This window comes from Hyperoodon ampullatus, assembly GCF_949752795.1.
Source record: "Hyperoodon ampullatus genome assembly, chromosome: 3".
In the NCBI taxonomy this organism is placed as follows: Eukaryota; Metazoa; Chordata; class Mammalia; order Artiodactyla; family Ziphiidae; genus Hyperoodon; species Hyperoodon ampullatus.
The window spans coordinates 42,238,614-42,261,237 of record NC_136916.1 but is presented as its reverse complement, the minus strand read 5'-3'; the positions used below and the strand labels follow the sequence as shown (position 1 = coordinate 42,261,237).

The 22,624-nt window shown below is 39.4% G+C and overlaps 1 long non-coding RNA gene across 1 annotated transcript in view; it reads right to left on the bottom strand.

Annotated features, from left to right (window-relative positions):
• LOC307051018 overlaps positions 1 to 22,624 on the bottom strand; it is a 99,537-nt gene that overhangs the window by 51,788 nt on the left and 25,125 nt on the right. The window contains exon 2 of the long non-coding RNA XR_013810819.1: positions 9,526 to 9,634. This is a non-coding gene — a long non-coding RNA (uncharacterized lncRNA). The remainder of the gene's footprint in view (positions 1 to 9,525; positions 9,635 to 22,624) is intronic.

The following is a 22,624-nucleotide window of genomic DNA, read 5'->3' as shown; positions in this document are numbered from 1 at the left end:
CTAACAGCCACTCTGGAGAAGTGGGTGGTGATTTCTTAAAAATCTAAAAAACAGAGCTTCAGAGCATATGGCACTTCCACTCCTGGGCCTGTATCTTGGAAAACACCTAAATTGACAGGACCCAGGCACTCCAAAATTTATGCAGCCCTGTTTACAAGAGCCTCTGCTTGGAAGCTACCTAAACGTCCTTGGATGGAAGACTGGATAAAGAAATTACAGTAGATATGTACAATGGGATATTACTCAGCCATGAAATGAATGAAATAAGGCCATTTGCAGCCACTCGGAAGGACCTAGATTCATTCATACTAAGTGTCATAAATCAGACAATGATAAATATCATATGATATTACTTATCGGTGGAATCTAACAATTGATACAAAGGTACTATCTTACAACACAGAAACAGAGTCCCAGACGTAGAACACAAACTTATGGTTACCAAACTGGAAAGGTGTGTTGGAGGCATAAATCATGAGGTTGGAGCTAGTATATACATATTTACAGAGAGAAGACTTGTAATCAACATGGACCTGCTATAGAGCACTTGGAACACTTCTCAACACCCTTTAGTAACCTCAATGGGGAAATAATTCTAAAACGGATATATAGTCATCTCTGTATAATGAATCATGTTGGTGTATATCAAAAACGAACACAACATGGTAAATCAACTATACTCTATTATAAATTTTAAATTAAATTCCTTTAGTCACTCCAGACACGACTAAATGTGCTAGTGTCACATCCCTGGACACAGACCCAATTTGGACCCAAGGCTGGACTGCTGTGGGCCTGAGGACCTCGGGAGGATATGCCAGCTAGTTCGCCCCCCTTGAACATGTAGTACCTGGTCCCCTCTGCAAGGGGCCACAACCTCCAGATCTAAGTGTGCCCTCATACTACTAAGCCAACCCTCTGACACCCAAAGGACGGTGGACTCTCTGGGCTGGATGACATTTGAAAAATCACCTGGTCTCAATATATCCTCGTGTTTGGGTTCCGACCTCCCGACTCCTTCGTTAGGGTCATCCCACTCCACAAGACAGCACCCTCAACAGGTGATTTTGCAAGGGTTTATACTTGTTCGGGGGATGAAGAGTAAGGGGGAAGAAGGAATGGGACAGAAGCCCTTACACGTTTGGTCAGGCACATTCCACTCTAATTTAAAACCCAGGAACAGGACTTTCCCTACATCTAAGGTTGTATCAGTAACCAGAGAGGGACAGTAGAGATCCTGCCGCCTTCTGTTTCCCATAACAACAATTCTAAAACTGGACCTTATAGGCACTTCATATTCACAATGCCTGGGGAGCTGTAAATGACAACAGCCCTCAAAAAAGGTCTTGGTGGGGCTTCCCTGGTGGTGCAATGGTTGAGAGTCCACCTGCCAATGCAGGGGACAAGGGTTCGTGCCCCAGTCCAGGAAGATCCCCCATGCTGCGGAGCGGCTAGGCCCGTGAGTCATTGCTGCTGAGCCTGCACGTCCAGAGCCTGCATGTCCAGAGAGGCCACAACAGTGAGAGGCCCGCGTACCGCAAAAAAAAAAAAAAAAAAAAAAATGTCTTGGGGTAGGTCATCGAAATAGACTTCAAAACAAGGCAACCTTTCACTAATCCTTTTTCAAGGGGTAAATTTTACTCACACTGTTCAAAAAAAAAAGCACATATGAAGATGCTCACCATTGCTTTATGTTAGACAAATGCAAATTAGATGTACAAAGAAGTATCACCTGGAACCACTCAGAATAGCCATCCTCACAGTGTCTAGAAACAAGAAATGCTTCAGAGGGTGTGGAAAAAAGAGAAACCTACTACTTATTATTATTTTTTTTAATCTGCGTTGGGTCTTCGTTGCTGCGTGCAGCTTTTCTATAGTTGCAGCAAGCGGGAGCTACTTATCGTTGTGGTACGCAGCCTACTGTTTGCGGTGGCTTCTCTTGTTGTGGAGTACAGGCTCTAGGCACACAGGCTTCAGTAGTTATGGCACGTGAGCTCAGTAGTTGTGGCTCGTGGGCTCTAGAGTGCTGACTCAGTAGTTGTGGTGCATGGGCTTAGTTGCTCTGCGGTGTGTGGGATCTTCCTGGGCCACGGCTCGAACCTGTGTCTGCTGCACTGGCAGGTGGATTCTTAACCCCTGCGCCACCAATACTACACTACTGGTGGGAATGCCAATTGGTAACAGCCACTATGGAGCACAGAATGGTGTTTACCAGAGTAAGGGGAGGCAGGAGGGATAAACTGGAAATTGGGATTGACATATACATACCACTATATATAAAAGAGATAACAAATAACGGTCTACTGTATAGCACAGGGAACTCTACTCAAAACTCTGTAATGACCTGTATGGGAAAGGAATCCAAAAAGGATTGGATATATGTACAACTGCTTCCCTCTGTTGTGCAGCAGAAAGTAACACAACATTGTAAATCAACTATGCTCCAAAAAAATTGAAATTGAAATGAAATCAAAGAAAATAAAATAAAATAGTGCTACCAGATGATCCAGCAAGTTCACTCCTGTACGCATATCTGGAGGAAAGCATAAATCGAAAAGACACATCTTCCCCAATGTTCACTGCAACACTCTTTACAATAGCTAAGACATGGAAGCAACCAAAATGTCCATCAACATATGAATATAGGTAAAGAATATGTGATACATATATATATATATATGTTATGGAATATGACTCAGCCATAAAATAGAAGAAAATAATGCCATTGCAGTAACATGGATGGACCTAGAGATGATTGTACTAAGTGAAGTAAGTCAGACACAGTAAGACAAATAATGTATGATATCACTTCTAGGTGTAACCTAAAAACTGATACAAATGAACTAACTTACAAAACAAAGGCAGACTCACAGACTTGGAAAACAAACTTATGGTTACCAAAGGGGAAAGGTGGGGGGTAGGGATAAATCAGGAACTTGGGGTAAACATACGAATACTACTCTATATAACATAGATAAGCAACAAGGACCTACTGTATAGCACAGGGAACTCTACTCAATATTCTGGGAGTACCTTTATCAGAAAAGAAACTGAAAAATAATGAATATACGCATATGTGTAACTGAATCACTTGCTGTGCAGCTGAAATGAACACAATATTGTAAATCAACTATACTCCAATAAAATTTAAATTACAAAATAAAGAAAATCACCTATATTTCAAAAGAAAAAAAGAATTCCCATATATTTTTATGGCTTGATAGCTTACTTTTTTAGTGCTCAATATTATCCCATTCCCAGAATATATTAATACTATATCATTTCATTCACCTATTGGAGGACACCTTAGTTTCATTCACGTTTTGGCAATATTGAATTAGATGCTATAAATATCCATATGCAGGTTTTCATCTGGAAGTATGTTTTAAACTACTTTCAGTAAATATCCATGAGAACACTTGCCGGATTGTACAGTAATGGAATGTTCAATATTATAGCAAGTGTCAATCAGACTACCAAAGTAGCTGTATTATTTTTCATTTCCACCAATAACAAATGACATTTTCTATTGTTCCAGATCCCCTACAGAATTTGTTCTTGTCATTGTTCCCATTTTAGCCATTCTAAGTGTTACACAGTGGTATGTAATTGTATTTTTAATTTGCTTTTTCATGGCAGCATGTAATCTGGATTATTCTTCTGTATATTATATGCATAGTGTCTATTTTCTTTGGTGAGCTGTCCATAAAGTATATTGGTCCACATTTTATTTAGGCTGCTTTCATTTTTTTCTACCCAATCTGTATTTGTTTTATTTATTTTCGTGCCTTATTGCATTAGCAAGGACTTGGAGTAAAATATGGAAAAGGAGTCATGAAAAGGGACAACTTTGATTTTACCTGAACTTAAACTTCATGTTTTTGACCATTAATCATGATGTAAGATAAAAGTTTCCTGTAGATCTTTGTTATCAACTTGAGAAAGCTCCAGTCTATTTCTTTAACTGAGAGTTTTTATGAAGAATGGGTGTTAGATTTTTTCAAAGGTCTTCTGAATCTATTGATATGCTAATGATTGTCTTTAGGGTGTTGATATGATGGATATACTTCTTTGATTTTAGAATGTTGAACCAGCCTTGCATACCTGGGATTATTTCCTCTCATTCATGATATAAAATTCTCTCAAAATATTGTTGGATTCGATTTGTTAATATTTTGTTGAGGATTTTTGCATTGATGTTCCTGAGAGATATTGGTCAGTTTTCTTTACTATTCATATGTTCCTCTAAGTTTGGATGTTGTGGATTTAGTGTCAGACATTCATTTGGGGAGATTCTCAGTCATTTTTAAAAAATATTTTCTGTTCTTTGTTATCTTTCTTCTCCTCCTGCTATACCCATTATGTATAGGTCACAGCATTTTCATTGTTCCACAATTATTGATTACTCTGTTCTGTTGATTTCTTTCCTGCCCATTTTCTCTTTTCTTTTGAGATTTAAAGGTTTCTCTTGATATGTCTTCTAGCTCACAGATATTTCTCCTCAGCCAGCTCTTTGACTGCTAAAACAAAATACGAGACACTTGGCATTTTATAAACAACAGAATATTTTTGTTTTCTCATAATTGCTGAGGCTGAAAAGTTCAAGAACCAGTTACCAGGGGCTTCCCTGGTGGTGCAGTGGTTAAGAATCTGCCTACCAATAAAGGGGACATGGGTTCGAGTGCTGGTCCGGGGAGATCGCACATGCCATGGAACAACTAAGCCCATGTACCACAAATACTGAGCCTGTGCTCTAGAGCCCACAGGCCACAAATACTGAGCCTGTGTGCCACAACTACTAAAACCCACACACTTAGAGCCCATGCTCCACAACAAGAGAAGCCACCCAATGAGAAGAACGCACACCACAACAAAGACCCAATGCAGCCAAAAAAATAATTAATTAATTAATTAATTTTAAAAAGAAGAACAAGTTGCCAGCTGACTTAGTGTCTGGTCAGGGACCAATTTCTGGTTCATAATGTGGGTGTTTTTGCTCGGCAATGAAATCATGTAATGGGCATAAGATCTTCTGTGTGCTACATTTATTAGGTCACTTATCCCATGTTTGAGGTCTCTGGCCACATGACCTAATCACCTCCCAAAAGCCCCACCTCCTAATACCACAACATGGGAGCTAGGCTTCAAAATTTTTAAATTAGAGGTACAAAATGTTTACACCATAACAGGGACCACAGAGTTACCTGATTTTTCCTTTCATGTTAAAGGTTTGCACATTTATATTTATTATATAATCCTAAAATCCTTGTTTTTTTTTTTAAGATTCTTTTCCCATATACGCCAGTACAGACCATTGAGTAGAGTTCCCTGTGCTATGAAGCAGGTCCTTATCAATACTTATCTATTTTATATATACTAGTGTGTATATGTCAGTCCCAATCTACCAATTTATATATACTAGTGTGTATATGTCAGTCCCAATCTACCAATTTATCCCTTCCCCACTTATCTCCTGGTAACAATAAGTTTGTTTTCTATATCCATGACTCTATTTCTGTTGTGTAAATAAGTTCATTTGTACCTTTTTTTTCCTTTTTAGATTCCTCATATACGCAATATCCTATGATATCTGTCTTACTGTGTCTGACTTGCTTCACTCAGTATAACAATCTCTAGGTCCATCCATGTTGCTACAAAACTCGTAACTGTTAATGATAACTCTCAATTTTTTCCAGTATCATCAGCAATTCTTTCTGGCAGACATGTGATAACACTTTTTAAACACGGATATTGAGACCAAGGCTCCTGACCTGCAAACAAACATCATTCATATAGTGAAAACTGTGCACATCAAAGGATGAAAGCACTTGGTCTAAATCCCTTTGCACCCACTGCTGACAGAGGGCAGAGGAGTTTGACTCACTAACCTTCCTTACGTGCACTTCTTCCTAATGAGGTATTCCATCTAAAACTTATAAGAAGCGGGAATGCATCATGAAACACACCAATCTCTACTACAGATTCTGAAGCAGCAAAAAAAAAAAAAAAAACCAACAACAAAAACATGATGAATCCATCCAAAGGGTTCGTTCCACGTTGTTACAATAGTTTCCCTCTCACTGTGAACCCTTTTCAAACCCTATCACTTGAAACTATTTTTATTTTTTTCAACAAAAATAATGTTAATCTGGAGTCACACGCTCCAGTAATATTACACTATCCCTTGTGCAAGTATGTAGGGATTTGAGGAGCTATGGGAGGCTATCATGAAATGTTGCCTAGAGTAATTAGGACATTTCATTTAATGTTGGCTCTTCTCCCTAACATGTCTGCTGCCCTCTTCTTTTTGTAGCTACTAGCATTGAGAAAGTGACCAAGATAAGGCCCTTCTCTTTTACTGCCTATGAATGCAGCTGTGATTAACCCCACAGACCTTGGTGCTTCCAGAATCCCCTGAACCTACTGACCCTCCATGCATGGCATGACATAGATAAGGATGGTGACGTGCAGACTTGTACAGGGCATGCTGTAAAATTTTCGAGTCTTCCCTTCCTCATAATTCCAAAGAATAGATTTCTTTGGATTTCTGCTTAATGCTGCTGGAGTTGGTACATAAGTTGAGGGAGGTATCAGGGCACACCAAAAGAGAGGGTAACTGCACAGAAAATACAAGCAGGTACATTTCTGTGTAGTTTCAAGCAGCTTATTTGCTATATCAACCATGGTGACATGTTGACCCTTCCTCTTTCTACTAGTAGTACAACAAACATAAAGGATATTTAGGCTGTTTGTTTTATCCCCACCTCTCACAATTGATCTGCATTCACATATAGGACAATGAAGGGCACTTTCTACCATCTTAACCAATATTTGAGAACTAGAAAATGTCCAGATTTTTCCGGGGATTATTTTCATATTCCCCAATCAGGCCTATGAAGGAATCTTACCTATTGTGTTTAATGAAGTCATATCTCTCACAGCATCCCATCATCAACAAAACTAGAAAGAAATTTGAAGGATCTTAAATTTTACCATATTTGAAATTCCAATATTTTAGCCTGACACGTTTTTGGATTTTAGAAAAAAAATATTTTAAATGAGACAAAAAATCATTTTTATGACACAAAAAGACAGCAAGAGTTTTATATTTTTATCTGTTCCACTTGCACACAAAAGTCTCATGGAGTTATGAAAAGCAGTCCTGTTGGGTGCTGTGCATGGTGCAAGTATGGATTAAAGCTTAGGAATCTTAAGCTTCAGTCACCTGAAACTTTTAAATTAGGATGCAAGCAATCCTGTCCAACATTTGAACAGAGGAAGACACTGTCTTTATTTTATTTGTCAGGTAATAAATCTGTCTTTTGCCCCAAGGAGAGAAACAACTGGCAACTTCCATCAATGTGTTGTACAAAAATCTTTGAACATACAGTGCAAGCAGAGGCTGATACAAGGTGTGAAAAAAAAAATAAGAGACCCTTGTGGCATTTTCTCCTAACTTATTGCAATCTCCCATTTAAAATGTGGGAATAATCAATCTTCTGAGGAAAAAGGCCCAAGGAAGGTTTTTGCTTCTGTGGAATAATGGGATTGCTAAAGATTTCAGGAGGCAAGACGAATTAGTGAGAATGACCATGAGAAATCAGAGAAAAGTCAGATCCATGGATGAACTGATGTTTACATCTGTGGATCAATGAGAAGTAGGAGCAAATGAAAAGAAAGCTGAATACAACATTTTCTGAATAAGTGTAACCTTTCAGCTGTCATAGAAAAATTAATACTCACTATGATACAACATATTTAGTTTAGAAATTTAAGTTAAATTTAAAGCTGAATAATTAGATTTATTGAAGAAATGAAAACGTATTTGTGGTTTAGAATACATAATGTGTTCTGCTACAGACAAGAAGACTACATAAATAAATGGAAATAAGACTAAATAAAGAGGAAAATAACAAACTAGATGTTATTAACATTAAAAACTGACACTCATCTAAAGAGAAGGAGAGACAGAAAGAGAGAAGAATTCATAGCAAGCATATATTAAAAACTCCTAAACAAGAAGTCTTCAGATGTTAAAAAAAAAAAGAAGTCTTCAATAAGAAGATAATGTAATAGCAAAAATGGAGAAAATATACCAAAAGATATTTCAAAAAAGAGAGTACAGAATGTTAAGTAAACATATCAAAAGATGTTTGGCTTCTTAGTAGTCAGTTAAATGCAAAAAAGTGATTCCTGGAATTATCACTCACCAACCAGAAAGTTCAAATGAAAATGACAGGTATTATCAAGTTTAACAAGAATGTGTATAATCCTTGAATCTCACTCACTGCTGCTGAGGATGAAAAATCATACAAAAATGTTTTGAAAATATTTATAAATATCTAAAAAGATAAACACATGAAAGCTATGACTCGAAAATCTTACTACTACATGTATACTGAACAATAATTTATATATACACCACCAAAGCTCAAGTTCTAGAATTTATATACCAGTGCTATTCTCAATAGACACAAACTGAAAATCACTTATATTGTAATACACATTGGAATAAATTAATTAATAGTTAAATATTTACACTATGGAATCCTATGCAACAGTGGCAATGCATGATCACAACAACAGGCAACCATATAGGCATATTCACAAGCAACATAAAATAGAAAAGCCCAATCCAAAAGTGAGTTTACTGTGCCATAACATTTATATAAAATACAAAATACAGGTAACTTGATCTTTTTGTTAGATACAAGAACAATACTAAACCTTAAGGGGAGTCACTAGAATGGGACCAGGGGGCATCTGAGTATCTGGCAATTTTCTGTGTCTTTATCTAGAAGCTATGTATAGAGTGTATTCAGATTCTGAATTTTCTGAAATTTGTCATTTCCCTAAAACCATGCATGTTTTCAGTTGTTTTTATACATAACAAAAAGTTAAAAAGATAGACTAGGGAAGGTAATTATATTAGCACTTTAATATCCATGCTTTTCAAGGGGGAAGTGAAAGGTATTAAATACTTGACATTGTGATTACTTCTTAAAAGTAAGGTGAAAATTTGAGATTAATAAATAAGACGTACTTCTTCATATATAATCCTCAAAGAGGAGGGGTATAAAGGAGTATTATTATTTTTTATTTAATAGAGAATCGTTAAGATAGAAAATAATGAAAACAGACTAGGTTTAAAAAAGAGCACACTGGACTTCCCTGGTGGCACAGTGGGTAAGAATTTGCCTGCCAATGCAGGGGACAGTGGTTCATTCCCTTGTCTGGGAAGATCACACATGCTGCAGAGCAACTAAGCCCGTGCGCCACAACTACTGAGCCTGCGCTCTAGAGACTGCAGGCAACAACTATTGAGCCTGCATGACACAACTACTGAAGCCCATGCACCTAGAGCCCATACTCCACAACAAGAGAAATCACCGCAAGGAGAAGGCCGTGCACCACAAAGATGAGTAACCCCTGCTTGACACAACTAGAGTAACCCTGTGCAGCAACGAAGACCCAATGAACCAAAAATAAATAAAATTAAATCTTTTGACTTCTGAGATGACTCACTCACGTGGCTGTAGGTAAGAGGCCTCAGTTCCTTGCCACATGGATCTCTCCTTAGGGCTGCTTGAGTGTCCTCATGACATGGCAGCTGGCTTACCCCAGGATGAGTGATCTAGCAGAAACCAAAGCAGAAGCTGCAGTGACTTTTATAACTTTGGAAGCTGCATTTTGTCATTTCTGCAATTTCTTATTAGTTAAACAGTCAGCCCTTTTCAAGTGCAAGGAGCCACACAGGTACAATGAAGACTGGGAGATAATTAGGGGATAATTAGGGCCATCTTGGAGGCTGGCTACCAACGTGGCTGATTAGCCAAAGACTGAATTTTGTTTTCTTCACTTCTGGAGAGAAAATGGTCAGTGAATCTCATCGGTGGTCTCTGAGATGTACCAAAGCTACCTCTTGCTCTCACCCCCAGCCATGTGGCTGACAGGGTCTCGGTGCTCCAGCCGGGTGTCAGGCCTGTGCCTCTGAGTTGGGAGAGCTGAGTTCAGGACATTGGTCTACCAGAGACCTCTGGCACCTTGTAATATCAAACAGCTAAAGCTCGCCCAGAGATATCCATCTCAATGCTAAGACCCAGCTCCACTCAGAGACCAGCAAGATCCAATGCTGGACATCCCATGCAAAACAACTAGCAAGACAGGAATGCAGGCCCACCCATTAGCAGAGAGGCTGCCTAAAATCATAATAAGGCCACAGACACCCCTAAAACACACCACCGGATGGGGACCTGTCCAACAGAAAGACAACATTCAGACACACCCACCAGAACTCAGGCACCAGTCCCCTCCACCAGAAAGCCTACACAACCCAATGAACCAACCTTAGCCACTAGGGGCAGACATCAAAAACAACGGGAACTACAAATCTTCAGCCTGTGAAAAGGAGACCCCAAACACAGTCTCCAAGTCAAATGAGAAGACAGAGAAACACACAGCAGATGAAGGAGCAAGGAAAAAACCCACCAGACCAGAAAATGTAGAAGAAATAGGCAGTCTACCTGAAAAAGAATTCAGAGTAATGATAATAAAGATGATCCCAAATCTTGGAACTGGAATGGAGAATATACAAGAAAAGTTTAACAAGGACCTAGAAGAACTAAAGAGCAAACAAACAATGATGAACAACACAATAAATGGAATTAAAAATTCTCTAGAAGGAAATAATAGCAGAATAACTGAGGCAGAAGAATGGATACATGACCTGGAAGATAAAATAGTGGAAATAACTACCACAGAGCAGAATAAAGAAAAAAGAATGAAAACAATTGAGGACAATCTGAGACACCTCTGGGACAACATTAAACACACCAACATTCGAATATCAGGGTCCCAGAAGTAGAAGAGAAAAAGAAGGAGACTGAGAAAATATTTGAAGAGCTTATAATTGAAAACTTCCCTAATATGGGAAAGGAAATCATTAATCAAGGCCAGGAAGTGCAGAGAGTCCCATACAAGATAAACCCAAGGGTAAACATGCCAAAACATATATTAATCAAACTATCAAAAATTAAATACAAAGAAAAAATATTAAAAGCAGCAAGGGAAAAACAACAAATAACATACAAGGGAATCCCCATAGGTTAACTGGTGATCTTTCAGCAGAAACTGTGCAAGCCAGAAGGGACTGGCAGGAAATATTTAAAGTGATGAAAGGGGAAAAGCTACAACCAAGATTACTCGACCCAGCAAAGATCTCATTCAGATTTGACGGAGAAATTAAAACCTTTGCAGACAAGCAAAAGCTAAGAGAATTCAGCACCACCAAACCAGCTTTACAACAAATGCTAAAGGAACTTCTCTAGGCAGGAAACATAAGAGAAGGACCAGGCCTACAATAACAAACCCAAAACAATTAAGAAAATGGTAATAAGAACATACATATCAATAATTACCTTAAATGTAAATGGATTAAATGCTCCAACAAAAAGACGTAGACTGGCTGAATGGATCCAAAAACATGACTGGTATATATGCCGTCTACAAGAGACCCACTTCAGACATACAGACACATACAGACTGAAAGTGAGGGGTTGGAATAAGATATTCCATGCAAATGGAAACCAAAAGAAAGCTAGAGTAGCAATTCTCATATCAGACAAAACAGACTTTAAAATAAAGACTATTACAGGAGACAAAGAAGGACACTACATAATGATCAAGGGATCAATCCAAGAAGAAGATAGAACAATTGTACATATTTATGCACCCAACATAGGAGCACCTCAATACATAAGGCAAATGCTAACAGCCATAAAAGGGGAAATCGACAATAACACAATCATACTAGGGGACTTTAGCACCCCTCTTTCACCAATGAACAGATCATCCAAAATGAAAATAAATAAGGAAACACAAGCTTTAAATGATACATTAGACAATATGGACATAATAGATAGTTACAGGACATTCCATCCAAAAACAACAGAATACACTTTTTCTCAAGTGCTCATGGAACATTCTCCAGGATAGATCATATCTTCGGTCACAAATCAAGCCTTGGTAAATTTAAGAAAATTGAAATTGTATGAAGTATCTTTTCCGACAACAATGCTATCAGACGAGATATCAATTACAGGAAAAAATCTGTAAAAAAGTACAAACACATGGACGCTAAACAATACACTACTTAATAACCAAGACTTCACTGAAGAAATCAAAGAGGAAATAAAAAAATACCTAGAAAGAAATGACAATGAAAACATGAAGACCCAAAAGCTATGGGATGCAGCAAAAGCAGTTCTAAGAGGGAAGTTTATAGCAATACAATCCTACCTCAAGAAACAAGAAACATCTCAAATAAACAAACTAAACTTACACCTAAAGCAATTAGAGAAAGAAGGAAAAAAAAAACCCCAAAGTCAGCAGAGGAAAGAAATCATAAAGATCAGATCAGAAATAAATGAAGAAGAAATGATGGAAACAGCAAAGATCAAAAAAACTAAAAGCTGGTTCTCTGAGAAGATAAACAAAATTGATAAACCATTAGCCAGACTTATCAAGAAAAAAAGGGAGAAGACTCAAATCAATAGAATTACAAATGAAAAAGGAGAAGTAACAAATGACACTGTAGAAATACAAAGGATCATGAGAGATTACTGCAAGCAACTATATGCCAATAAAATGGACAATCTGGAAGAAATGGACAAATTCTTAGAAAAGCACAACCTTCCAAGACTGAACCAGGAAGAAATAGAAACTATAAATTAACAAACCAATCCCAAGCACTGAAATTGAGACTGTGATTAAAAATCTTCCAACAAACAAAAGCCCAGGACCAGATGGTTTCACAGGCAAATTCTATCAAACATTTAGAGAAGAGTTAACACCTATCCTTCTCAAACTCTTCCAAAATATAGCAGAGGGAGGAACTCTCCCAAACTTATTCTATTAGACCACCATCTCCCTGAAACCAATACTAGACACAGATGTCACAAAGAAAGAAAACTACAGGCCAATATCACTGATGAACATAGATGCAAAAATCCAAAGCAAAATAATAGCAAACAGAATCCAACAGTGCATTAAAAGGATCATACAACAAGATCAAGTGGGGTTTATCCCAGGGATGCAAGGATTCTTCAATACATGCAAATCAATGTGATACATCTTATTAAAAAACTCAAGGATAAAAACCATATGATCATCTCAATAGATGCAGCAATGCTTTTCACAATATTAAACACCCATTTATGATAAAAACTCTGCAGAAAATAGGCATAGAGGGAACTTTCCTCAATATAGTAAAGGCCATATATTACAAACCCACACCCAACCTCGTTCTCAATGGTGAAAAACTGAAACCATTTCCACCAAGATCAGGAGCAAGACAAGGTTGCCCACTCTCACCACTATTATTCAACACACTTTTTGAATTTTTAGCTACAGAAACCAGAGGAGAAAAATAAATAAAAGGAATCCGAATCGGAAAAGAAGAAGTTAAGCTCCCACTGTTTGCAGATGACATGATACTAGACACAGAGAAGCCTAAAGATGCTACCAGAAACCTACTAGAGTTAATCAATGAATCTGGTAAGGTTGCAGGATACAAAATTAATGTCCCGGGGCCTCCCTGGTGGCGCAGTGGTTGAGAGTCCGCCTGCCGATGCAGGGGATATGGGTTCGTGCCCCGGTCTGGGAGGATCCCATATGCCGCGGAGCGGCTGGGCCCGTGAGCCATGGCTGCTGGGCCTGCGCGTCCGGAGCCTGTGCTCCGCAACGGGAGAGGCCACAGCAGTGAGAGGCCCGCGTACCACAAAAAAAAAAAAAAAAAAAATTAATGTCCCGATATCTCTTTCATTCCTATACACTAAAGATGAAAAATCTGAAAGAGAAATTAAGGAAACATTCCCATTTACCACTGCAACAAAAAGAATAAAATACCTAGGAATAAACCTACCTAAGGAGACAAAAGACGTTTACTCAACAAACTATAAGACACTGATGAAAGAAGTCAAAGATGACACAAACAGATAGAGAGATATACCATGATCTTGGATTGGAAGAATCAGCATTGTGAAAATGACTATACTAACCAAAGCAATCTACAGATTCAATGAAATCCCTATTAAACCACCAATGGCATTTTTCAGAGAACTGGAACAAAAAATTTCACAATATGTATGGAAACACAAAAGACCCTGAACAGCCAAAGCAATCTTGAGAAGAAAAACAGAGCTGGAGGAATCAGGCTCCCTGACTTCAGACAATACTACAAAGCTACAGTAGGCAAGACAGTATGGTACTGGCACAAAAACAGAAATACAGATCAGTGGAACAGGAGAGAAAGCCCAGAGATAAAACCATACACATATGGTCACCTTATTTTTGATAAAGGAGGCAAGAATATACAATGGAGAAATCACAGCCTCTTCAATAAGTGGTGCTAGGAAAACTGGACAGCTACAGATAAAAGAATGAAATTAGAATACTCCCTAACACCACACACAAAAATAAACTCAAAATGGATTAAAGACCTAAACGTAAGGCCAGACACTATAAAACTCTTAGAGGAAAACATAGGCAGAACACTCTATGACATCAATCACAGCAAGATCCTTTTTGACCCACCTCCTAGAGAAATGGAAATAAAAACAAAAATAAACAAATGAGACCCAATGAGACTTAAAGGCTTTTGCACAGCAAAGGAAAACGTAAACAAGACGAAAAGACAACCCTCAGAATGGGAGAAAATATTTGCCAACGAAGCAACTGACAAAGGATTAATCTCCAAACTTTACAAGCAGCCCATGCAGATCAATATCAAAAAAACAGACAACCCAATCCATAAATGGGCAGAAGACCTAAATAGACATTTCTCCAAAGAAGATATACAGATTGCCAACAAACACATGAAAGAATGCTCAACATCAGTGATCATTAGAGAAATGCAAATCAAAATTACAATGAGGTATCACCACACACAGGTAAGAGTGGCCATCATCAAAAAAATCTACAAACAATAAATGCTGCAGAGGTGTGGAGAAAAGGGAACACTCTTGCACCGTTGGTAGGAGTGTAAATTGATACAGCCAGTATCGAGAACAGTATGGAGGTTCCTTAAAAACCTAAAAATAGAACTACCATATGACACAGCAATCCCACTACTGGGAATATACCTGTAGAAAACCATAATTCAAAAAGAGTCATGGGGCTTCCCTGGTGGTGCAGTGGTTGAGAGTCCACCTGCCAATGTGGGGGACGCTGGTTTGTGCCCTGGTCTGGGAAGATCCCCATGCTGCGGAATGGCTGGGCCCGTGAGCCATGACCGCTGAGCCTGCATGTCCGGAGCCTGTGCTCCACAACGGGAGAGGCCACAACAGTGAGAGGCCCGCAAACTGCAAAAAAAAAAAAAAAAAGAGTCATGTTCCACAATGTTCATTGCAGCTCTATTTGCAATAGCCAGGACATGGAAGCAATCTTAGTGTCCATCAACTGATGAATGGATAAAGAAGATGTTGCACATCTTCAATATAAAATGGAATATTACTCAGCCATAAAAAGAAATGAAATTGAGTTATCTGCCGTGAGGTGGATGGACCTAGAGTCTGTCATACAGAGTGAAGTAAGTCAGAAAGAGAAAAACAAATACTTCATGCTAACACATATATATGGAATCTACAAAAAAAAAAGAAAAAAATGCTTGGGAAGAACCTAGGGGCACGACAGGAATAAAGACTCAGACATAGAGAATGGACTTGAGGACACGGAGAGCGGAAGGGTAAGCTGGTACGAAGTGAGAGAGTGGCATGGACTTATATATACTACTAAATGTAAAATAGATAGCTAGTAGGAAACAGCTGCATAGCACAGGGAGATCAGCTCAGTGCTTTGTGAACACTTAGAGGGGTGGGATAGGGAGGGTGGGAGGGAGACACAAGAGGGAGGAGATATGGGGATATATGTATATGTAGAGCTTGTTCACTTGGTTGTAAAGCAGAAACTAACAGACCATTGTAAAGCAATAATAATCCAATAAAGATAATAAAAGTAAATAAATAAATAATTATTCCTCCCCCAAATTAAATCTTTTAAAAAAATAAAGAAAGAAAGAAGAGCACTCAATAGCATGGTAACTCTTAACCTAAGTATTTTCAGTCCTATAGTATATGTACATGAATTAATATCTCCTACAAAAGTGTAATGTTTTATATTATGTGCAACTAATTTTTTTTCAAAATCTACAGGTAAAATAAAAGAATTAATTAGAAAGGAGAAAATGGTCCATGTATTTAAAAACAATAAAACAATAAGCATCTAATATCATGCTTATAATAAGCATATAATAAGCATCTTAGATAAAGTAGTCTTTAAGTTCAGAACAATTTGTCATTATTGTAATTAGTATTATTATCCCAATTTCTTAAAAATATTTCAATACTTTTTCTATTTGAAAAAATATTTTAATATTCTTTTCTTTGCTCTTTTGTGGTCTAATACATGGTAAGTATTTAGGTGCTAACATAACCTAAAAATATATGTTGTTTTTTTACAGCCAAACAGAACTGAATCAAGAAGAAATAGATAACTTGAACATACTGATCACTAAAAGCAAGATAGAATCTATAATTTTAAAATACTCCCTACCAACAAAAGTCCAGGATCAGATTGTTTCACAGGCAAATTCTACCAAATATACAAAGCAGAACTTACACTGATTCTTCTCAAACTCTTTGAAAAGACTGAAGAGTAAGGAATACTTCCAAAGACATTCTATGAAGCCACCATCACCCTGATATCAAAAACAGATGGGGGGGACTTCCCTGGTGGCACAGTGGTTAAGAATCCGTCTGCCAATGCAAGGGACATAGGTTCGAGCCCTGGTCTGGGAAGATCCCACATGCCACGCAGCAGCTAAGCATGTGTGCCAAAACTAAGCCTGCGCTCTACAGCCCATGAGCCACAACTACTGAGCCTGATAGCCACAACTGCTGAAGCCCACGCACCTAGAGCCCATGCTCTGCAACAAAAGAAGCCACCACAATGAACAGCCTGCACACCACAACGAAGAGTAACCCCCGCTCGCCACAACTAGAGAGAGCCCGTGCACAGCAATGGACACCCAATGCATCCAAAAATAAAGAAAGAAAGAAATTTACTAAAAAACAAACAAACAAACAAACAGATGGGGACTTTTCTGGTGGCCCAGCAGTTAAGATTTCGCCTTCCATTGCAGGGGGGGCGGGTTCAATCCCTGATGGTAGAGCTAAGATCCCTAAGATCCCACATGCCTCACAAACAAGAAACCAAAACATAAAACAGAAGCAATATTGGAACAAATTCAATAAAGACTTAAAAAAAAACAGAGAAAGACACTACCAAAAAAGACAATTGCAGGCCAATATCTTTGATGAATATAGGTGCAAAAATTCTCAACTGAATATTAGAAAACCGAATCCGACAACACATAAGTGGATCATACACTATGACCAAATTTGATTCACCCCAGTGTCACAAAGTTGTTTCAACATATGCAAATCAATCAACCTGATACACCCCATCAACAAAGGAAAAACACAAAACAAATGATCATCTCAAAAGATGCCGAAAAAGCATCTGAAAAACTTCAACATCCATTCATGATAAAAACACTTTCCAAGAGGGTAGAGAGGAAACATATCTCAACATAATAAAAGCTATTTATGACAAACACACAGCCAATACAATACTCAATGTTCATAAGCTGAAAGCCTTCCTGCTAAAATCTGGAACAAGACAAGGATGCCCACTCTCACCTCTTCTCTTCAATATAGTATTGGAAGTCCTAGCCACAACAATCAGACAAGAAAAAGAAATAAAATCTAACCAAATTGGAAGGGAAGAGGTAAAGTTGTCATTATATGCAGATGACATGATAATATCTATAAAGGAAACCCTAAAAATTCTACACAAAAATGACTAGAACTGATAAACAAATTCAGCAAAGTAGCAGGATACAAGATTAACATACATAAATTGGTTGCATTTCTTGGTTTTTCTTTTTCTTTTTTAAAAATTTATTTTGGCTGCATTGGGTCTTCATTGCTGTGCACAGGCTTTCTCTAGTTGTGGCCAGTGGGGGCTAGTCTTCATTGTGGTGTGCAGGCTTCTCATTGCAGTGGCTTCTCTTGTTGCAGTGCACGGGCTCTAGGCACCCGGGCTTAAGTAGTTGTGGCACACGGGCTCAGTAGTTGTCACTCATGGGCTGTAGTGTGCAGGATAAGTACTTGTGGCACACAGGTCTAGTTGCTCCACGGCATGTGAGATCTTCCTGCACCAGGGCTCAAACCCATGTTCCCTGTATTGGCAGGCGGATTCTCAACATGGAGCCACCAGGGAAGTCCCTGGTTGCATTTCTTTACACTAACAATGAAATATCAGAAAGGAACTGTAAACAAGCAATCCTTTTAAAAATGGCATCAAAAAAATAAAATACTTAGGAATAAACCTCACCAAGGAGGGGAAAGACTTATATGTTGAGAACTACAAAACATTAGTAAAGAAAATGGAAGATGATTCAGAGAAATGGAAAGACATCCCACGCTCTTGGACGGGAAGAATTAATACTGTTAAAATGGCTATACTACCCAAAGCAATCTACAGATTTAATGTGATCCCTATCAAATTACCCATGACATTTCCCCCAGAACTAGAACAAATAATCCTAAAATGTATCTGGAACCATAAAAAGAACTGTCAACACAATCCTGAGGAAAAAGAACAAAGCAGGAGGCATAACCCTCCTAAACTTCAGACAATACTAAAAGTTACAGTAATCAAAACCGCATGGTATTGGCACAGAAAGAGATACATGGATCAATGGAATGGAATAGAGAGCCCAGAAATAAACCCACACACCTATGGTCAATTAACCTTCGACAAAGGAGGCAAGAATATACAATGGGGAAAAGATCGTCTCTTCAGCAAGTGGTGTTTTGAAAGCTGGACAGCCGTATTCAAATCAGTGAAGTCAGAACATACCCTCACACTATACACAAAAATAAACTCAAAACGGCTTACATGCTTAAATATAAGATAGGACACCTTAAACTACTAGAAGAGAACATAAGCAAAACATTCTCTGACATAAATCATACCACAGTTTTCCTAGGTAGTTCTCCCTAGGCAGTACAAATACAGTAGGTCACCTACATATGAACCTTCAAGTTGCAAACTTTCAAAGATGCAAGGAGAGGAGGGGGAAGATGGCGGAAGTGTAAGACGCGGAGATCACGTTCCTCCCCACAGATACACCAGAAATACATCTACACGTGGAACAACTCCTACAGAACACCTACTGAACGCTGGCAGAAGACCTCAGACCTCCCAAAAGGCAAGAAACTCCCCCACGTACCTGGGTAGGGCAAAAGAAAAAAGAATAAACAGAGACAAAAGGATAGGGATGGGACCTGCACCAGTGGGAGGGAGCTGTGAAGGAGGAAATGTTTCCACACACGAGGAAGCCCCTTTGCAGGCCCTTTGTGGGTAGTGGAGTTGTGAGGGGGCTTCAGAGCCACAGAGGAGAGCGCAACCACAGGGGTGTGGAGGGCAAAGCAGAGAGATTCCCGCACAGAGGATCGGTGCTGACCAGCACTCACCAGCCCGAGAGGTTTGTCTGCTCACCCGCCGGGGCGTGCGTGGCTGGGAGCTGAGGCTCGGGCTTCAGTCGGAGCGCAGGGAGAGGACTGGGGTTGGCGGCGTGAACAGAGCCTGAAGGGGGTTAGTGCACCACGGCTAGCCGGAAGGGAGTCCGGGGAAAGGTCTGGACCTGTCGAAGAGGCAAGAGACTTTTTCTTGCCTCTTTGTTTCCTGGTGCGCGAGGAGAGGGGATTAAAAGCGCTGCTTAAAGGAGCTCCAGAGATGGGCGCAAGCCGCGGCTGAAAGCGCGGACCCCAGAGACGGGCATAAGACACTAAGGCTGCAGCTGCTGCCACCAAGAAGCCTGTGTGCGAGCACAGGTCACTATCCACACCCCCCTTCCGGGAGCCTGTGCAGCCCGCCACTGCCAGGGTCCCGTGATACAGGGACAACGTCCCCGGGAAAAGGCACAGCGCGCCTCGGGCTGGTGCAATGTCACGCCGGCCTCTGCCACTGCAGGCTCACCCCACATCTGTGCCCTTCCCTCCACCCAGCCTGAGTGAGCCAGAGCCCCCGAATCAGCTGCTCCTTTAACCCTGTCCTGTCTGAGCAAAGAACAGATGCCGTCAGGCAACCTACACGCAGAGGCGGGGCGAAATCCAGAGCTGAACCCCTGGAGCTGTGCGAACAAAGAAGAGAAAGGGAAATCTCTCCCAGCAGCCTCAGGAGTAGCGGATTAAATCTCCACAATCAACTTGATGTACCCTGCATCTGTGGAATACATGAATAGACAACGAATCATCCCAAATTGAGGAGCTGTGTGGATGAAAGGTTCTTGGTGCTACAGCCAGGAGTCAGTGCTGTGCCTCTGAGGTGGGAGAGCCAACTTCAGGACACTGGTCCACAAGAGACCTCCCAGCTCCACATAATATCAAATGGCGAAAATCTCCCAGAGATCTCCATCTCAACACCAGCACCCAGCTTCACTCAACGACCAGCAAGCTACAGTGATGGACACCCTATGCCAAACAACTAGCAAGACAGGAACACAAACCCACCCATTAGCAGAGAGGCTGCCTAAAATCATAGTAAGTCCACAGACACCCCAAAACACACCACCAGACGTGGACCTGCCCACCAGAAAGACAAGATCCAGCCTCATCCACCAGAACACAGGCACTAGTCCCCTCCACCAGGAAGCCTACACAACCCACTGAACCAACTTTAGCCACTGGGGACAGACACCAAAAACAACGGGAACTATGAACCTGCAGCCTTCAAAAAGAAGACCCCAAACACAGTAAGATAAGCAAAATGAGAAGACAGAAAAACACACAGCAGTTGAAGGAGCAAGATAAAAACCCACCAGACCTAACAAATGAAGAGGAAATAGGCAGTCTAGCTGAAAAAGAATTCAGAATAATGATAGTAAAGATGATCCCAAATCTAGGAAATGGAATAGAGAAAATGCAAGAAACATTTAACAAGGACCTAGAAGTACTAAAGATGAAACAAGCAACGATGAACAACACAATAAATGAAATTAAAAATACTCTAGAAGGGAACAATAGCAGAATAACTGAGGCAGAAGAACGGATAAGTGACCTGGAGGATAAAATAGTGGAAATAACTACTGCAGAGCAGAATAAAGAAAAAAGAATGAAAAGAACTGAGGACAGTCTCAGAGACCTCTGGGACAACATTAAACGCACCAACATTCGAATTATAGGGGTTCCAGAAGAAGAAGAGAAAAAGAAAGGGACTGAGAAAATATTTGAAGAGATTATAGTTGAAAACTTCCCTAATATGGGAAAGGAAATAGTTAATCAAGTCCAGGAAGCACAGAGAGTCCCATACAGGATAAATCCAAGGAGAAATATGCCAAGACACAACTTAATCAAACTGTCAAAAATTAAATACAAAGAAAACATATTAAAAGAAGCAAGGGAAAAACAACAAATAACACACAAGGGAATCCCCATAAAGTTAACAGCTGATCTTTCAGCAGAAACTCTGCAAGCCATAAGGGACTAGCAGGACATATGTAAAGTGATGAAGGAGAAAAACCTGTAACCAAGTTACTCTACCCAGCAAGGATCTCATTCAGATTTGATGGAGAAATTAAAACCTTTACAGACAAGCAAAAGCAGAGAGAGTTCAGCACCACCAAACCAGCTTTACAACAAATGCTAAAGGAACTTCTCTAGGCAAGAAACGCAAGAGAAGGAAAAGAACTACAATAATGAACCCAAACCAATTAAGAAAATGGGAAGAGGAACATACATATCGATAATTACCTTAAATGTAAATGGACTAAATGCTCCCACCAAAAGACACAGAGTGGCTGAATGGACACAAAAACAAGACCCATATATATGCTGTCTACAAGGGACCCACTTCAGACCTAGAGAAACATACAGACTGAAAGTAAGGGGATGGAAAAAGATATTCCATACAAATGGAAACCAAAAGAAAGCTGGAGTAGCAATTCTCATATCAGACACAATAGACTTTAAAATAAAGACTATTAGAAGAGACAAAGAAGGACACTACATAATGATCAACGGATAGATCCAAGAAGAAGATATAATAATTGTAAATATTTACACACCCAACATAGGAGCCCCTCAGTATGTAAGGCAAATACTAACAGCCATAAAAGGGGAAATCGACAGTAACACATTCATAGTAGGGGACTTTAACACCCCACTTTCACCAATGGACAGATCATCCAAAATGAAAATAAATAAGAAACACAAGCTTTAAATGATATATTAAACAAGATGGACTTATTGATATTTTTAGGCCATTCAATCCAAAAACAACAGAATACACATTTTTCTCAAGTGCTCATGGAACATTCTCCAGGATAGATCATATCTTGGGTCACAAATCAAGCCTTGCTAAATTTAAGAAAATTGAAATCACATGAAGTATCTTTTCTGACCACAAGGCTATGAGACTAGATATCAACTACAAGACAAGATCTGTAAAAAAATACAAACACATGGAGGCTAAACAATACACTATTAATAACAAAATGATC